This window comes from Physeter macrocephalus, chromosome 8, assembly GCF_002837175.3.
Source record: "Physeter macrocephalus isolate SW-GA chromosome 8, ASM283717v5, whole genome shotgun sequence".
NCBI classification, from domain to species: domain Eukaryota; kingdom Metazoa; phylum Chordata; class Mammalia; order Artiodactyla; family Physeteridae; genus Physeter; species Physeter macrocephalus.
In genome coordinates, this window is record NC_041221.1 from 138,788,733 (window position 1) to 138,793,913 (window position 5,181).

The window sequence follows — 5,181 nt, forward strand, 5'->3', positions numbered from 1 at the left end:
TTTGTAGAGACATGGATGGACCTAGAGACTGTCATACAGAGTGAAGTAAGTCAGAAAGAGAAAAACAAATGTCGTATATTAACGCATATATGTGGAATCTAGAAAAATGGTACAGATGAACCGGTTTGCAAGGCAGAAATAGGCATGGATGTAGAGAACAAATGTATGGACACCAAGGGGGGAATGCAGGAGGGAGGGGGAGGCGGGGTTGTGGTGGGACGAACTGCGAGATTGGGATTGACATATATACACTAATAGGTATAAAACAGAGAACTAATAAGAACCTGCTGTATTAAAAAAATAAAATTCAAAAAAAAATAAAAATGGGCTTACAGAAAAAATAACTGATTATTTAGGGCAAAGGGATTTTTTTTTTTTTTTTTTTTTTTTTTTTTTTTTTTAACTGTTAGAGGATCATAGAGAATCATAGGAGTGAAAGAAATCTGAGCTCTCACTCAGTCCTGCCTCCTGACAACAAGAATGAGGGGCACATTTACATCAAGTGAAGGGGGATCTTTTCTGTGTTTAAGGGCATTTGGAGAAATACTATGGTTTTCCAGTCGTTCATAATTTTTCTTTTTGATGTTCAACCATTCACCATCCACTGCCCTTCTTAGGAAAGTCATATCTTGAATTTAAATCACACTCACTGAATTGAAAAGCCAACTGCAGTTACATCTACCTCCCGCCTCTCTTTCTCTTTAACTATCTGTTTCTAAACAGCAATAGAAAAAAGCACAATGTTTCTCAAGTATCTAGGGCACAAAATCAAAATTCTACCAAATAGTAATGAAGACTTTGGCCTTTTCCTAAGTTAAGTCATTTCCTTTGAAATACATTTTTCTATTATAGGTTGCAAACAGCTTTCCCTTTTAATTTTTTTTTTAAAGTAGGAAGGAACTGCTAGCTCATTTGTTTTTTGGTGTTTACACATTATAGGTTAAATTCTGTTATGACAATGTGTTACAATTTTAAAAAATCACATGGGGTAAGATTTTCTGGTCTAGCAAAAGGCTCACTTTTGGCTATAATATTATTTATGTTGGAAGTTGTTTGAAGTCAACTCAAACCAATAGCAAGTTTCCAGAGAAACAAAATGTGAGAGAAAGTATATTAGACTGGAAGTCAGGAGACTGGGCTGGAATCTGATTCTCATTCGGTTATGAACATGCTGTGTGAGCTTGAGGGAATTTACTCAACCTGACTGGGCTTCAGTTTTCCTTCTTGCAAAAGGAGAGCTTTAGATTTAAAGGAACTTTGTATTCCCTTTCATCCCTAGGATTTATGATTCTTTGTATAATTGAAATTAATTTAGCCTGAAGTTTTATATTTTGATTTCTCTTTCCTCCCTCCCTGCCCCCCTTCCTTCTTTTTCCACCCATCTATCCATCCATTTACCCATCCATCCATCCATCCTCCATCTTTACTTTTTTTTTTTTTTGCGGTACGCGGGCCTCTCACTGCTGTGGACTCTCCCGTTGCGGAGCACAGACTCTGGACACACAGGCTCAGTGGCCATGGCTCACGGGCCCAGCCGCTCCGCGGCATGTGGGATCCTCCAAGACCAGGGCACAAACCCGTGTCCCCTGCATCGGCAGGCGGACTCCCAACCACTGCGCCACCAGGGAAGCCCCAGACGCACGAACCCGTGTTCCCTGCATTGGCAGGTGGACTCTCAACCACTGCACCACCAGGGAAGCCCTTTACTTATATTTTGATTCTCTTCTTTCTTTTCTTCTATTCTTTCTCCCTTTTTTACCTTTCCATTTTCTTTCAATAACTTTCTTTTCTACTTCTTTCTTTGTCTTTTTCTTTTCCTATTTCTTTCCTTTTCTTTTATTCTGTCCTTTCCTTTTCTCTTTGTTTATTTTCCTTCTCCCTCCTTTCCAGCTTTCTTTCATTCTTCTCTTTCTTAAATTCTTTCTCTCAGCCGCAAATCACTCAACATTTCAACAAATCCATAAATTAGTGGTAGTTTTATGGGCTGGTGTTAACACCTATTCTGATCAACCAGGCATTGCAAACTGATGTGAGTGCTGATAGTGTGGCTTTCAGTGCTGATAGTGTGGCTCAGGCCTTGCATGGAAAGTAGCCAAATCAGCACATGGCTATTGTTTAATGATGCCAGAGACTAATAGGAAGTCTTCTGTAAATTGCCTTACAAATTATACAGTGGTTTCCTGCCTTCTCGTTATTGGCACGAAATAGATTTGTGAAACTAGGCTTAACATCCAAATTCTTTCTCTGTTATAGGAAGTATCAAAGCTACCTTTTTAAACGTAAAAATGAAAAAATAAATTTTTACAAAAAATGCCATAAACAAAGAAAGTATAAATGACAAACTTGGGAAATACAGTATAATGACAGTCAAAAGGTCTAATTTCCATAAAATATAAAATGTTCTTACAAATTATTTATATATACACACATATGTTTCAATAGAAAATGGCAAATTTTACGGATAATTCACACAGAAGGAAATAAAAATGGCCAACAGACAAAGGACGCTCAACCTCAAGAGTTAAAGAAATTCAGTTTGAAAGGTCATTTTTTTGAAAGAAAATTTATTATTTTTAACAAAGTGTAATGCTTTAAATTAGCCTGAAGAATATTAGTATACATTTATCAACTTTTTTTTAAAGGAATATAAAACTATTTATTGACCACTGTTCACCAGTATTTACAATAGAGTAAACAACATATAGTTGAATAATATTCTAATTATTACAAAGTTATTGTTTTTCCTGGCTTCTGCTGAACCAGTAACCCAAAATACTGAGAAGATTGAGCCTACATGTAAGGAATGGGTTGGGGTAAAGTTTGAAAAAAGATGAAGGTCAAGTTTCGATTAGAAAAGTTTGTTCACTCATTTATTCCTGCAGATCCTAAATTGCCAACATCTCTAACCATCTGATTAGGTTTCCACTAACAAGGCTGAGACATTCCATGTAACACAGTCTTTCAGTAAACACAGCACAGGGATTTCAACTTCTTATAAAAGAATGGTTTGCCAAAAGGAAGCTTTAAATGTCCATTTAACTAAGTCTTGCTTGGCTAATTAAAATATACCAGAATTTTTCTAGTTTTTTCATTTGGGTTGACAGAGATAAAATTTTCCTTTCAGCAGTTTTACATATAAAACTGCCTTTATGTGATGGTAGATATGGATGCAGATTCTGATAGGGCTGCTTTAAAAAAATATCCAATTTAAATTGTTTACATTAATTTGTCTAATAAATTACAAAATTATTTAATTTGAAAGGTTAAGACTTAAATTTTCAATTTAAGTTGAAGTGATTTCTTATATTGCTCAAAATGACAGAATCCCAGAAACATGGGCTTACCCATGGTTGTGAAAGGCTGGTTTTGTTTTCGTAAATGTATTTAAACAATAACCAAAAAAACCCCCCAAGCCATTTACATATGTATTTTATGTATACACATACAAAAAAACCCAGAATGGTCCTTAGGCATAGATGAGTTAAATGCAAATTCTAAATTCTGATTAAGTAATGACTATGGAGATTTTCCCCAACATTTAGAAAAGCTGTTCTGTAATGCAGAGGAAATAATATATTGTGGTATCAAATGTTCTTTTCTGCTAAAGGAAGCAACTACAGAAAGCTTTTATTTGTTCAAAGTAACCAGTGCTACAGATGCAAAAAAAGCAAAAACTAACCCCCCCCAAAACCCCCCAAAATCCAACAACTTCCCCAATACTACTTCAAAACGAACATATCAAACTTGATTTTCATTAGAATGTAGTTATTTCTTCACACTAATAAATCAAAAAACCAAGACCCAGATTATATAAATAAATAAATAAATAAATAAATAAATAAATAAATAAATATATATATAAAGCAATGCAAACAATTATTGACCTTCATCTTCTGGACAAGAATGCTAAGTTAGTCTCTCTTCATAAAAAGCAATTACAATTTGAGGACACTTCATATTTGTGTCTTTTGCCAGCACCAAGTCCTCCTCATATGAATCTTTCTATTTCATGAGAAACATGAACTCTCCACTGCTGTCTGTGGAACCAGCTATTCGCTCTGGGTTGAGACCTCTGGCTAAACCTCTTGGTTTGTCAGCAGCATCTCTTTTCTTCTTTGATTTGCTATCATCAGATTCACTGTCAGATAAAGATTTTCTTTTTGTTCCATCTTTTTCTTTACCAGCTTTTTGAGAATTAAGAAATGCTTCAATTAACTCTGGACAATCTAAATTTTCTTCGGGTTCCCAAGTATTGTCTGCATCTGTAAATCCCTTCCACTTCAGGAAATACTCCACCTTCCCATTCACTACACGACGGTCCAGTACTTTTTCTACCACAAATTCTTCAGGTTCTGCCTCTTCGACTTTTTTACTCTTTCCATTCCGTTTCTTTCCCATTTTTTGCAATGTAGCTTTATTGGAGGCCAGTTTTTATTGCAGACTTGAAGAGCTATTATTATTCACCGCCTCCGAGCCGCTCTGGGTCCCGGGTCTGCCGCGTCTCCGGCCCTGCACGCCTCAAGCTCCAGCCACATCTGAGGGGGAGGGGGGCTGGGGAGCTATTTTTCCTTAACTTTTTAAATCTTGCCATGCACACCTTTTTTTAAAATATATACATTTATTTATTTATATTTTTGGTTGCGTTGGGTCTTCGTTGCTGTGTGCAGGCTTTCTTTAGTTGCGGCGAGTGGGGACTACTCTTCGTTGCAGTGTGCGGGTTTCTCACTGAGGTGGCTTCTCTTGTTGCAGAGAATGGGCTCTAGGCGTGTGGGCTTCAGGAGTTGTGGCACACGGGCTTCAGTAGTTGTGGCACACGGACTGCAGTAGTTGTGGCTCACGGGCTCAGTAGTTGTGGCTCACGGGCTTAGTTGCTCCGTAGCATGTGGGATCTTCCCGGACCAGGGCTCGAACCCGTGTCCCTTGCATTGGCAGGCGGATTCTTAACCACTGCGCTACCAGGGAAGTCCCTAGCCATGCACACCTTTAAATGTGACTTTAAAAAAATACTGTCTCTCGGGCTTCCCTGGTGGCGCAGTGGTTGCGCGTCCGCCTGCCGAGGCAGGGGAACCGGGTTCGCGCCCCGGTCCGGGAGGATCCCACATGCCGCGGAGCGGCTGGGCCCGTGAGCCGTGGCCGCTGGGCCTGCGCGTCCGGAGCCTGTGCTCCGCAACGGGAGAGGCC

The 5,181-nt window shown here is 38.6% G+C and overlaps 1 pseudogene; it reads right to left on the reverse strand.

The window, feature by feature from the left end:
• Positions 1–3,876: 3,876 nt before the first annotated feature.
• LOC102993876 (chromobox protein homolog 3-like) lies at positions 3,877–4,431 on the reverse strand (annotated as a pseudogene).
• Between the last annotated feature and the right edge of the window lie 750 nt (positions 4,432–5,181).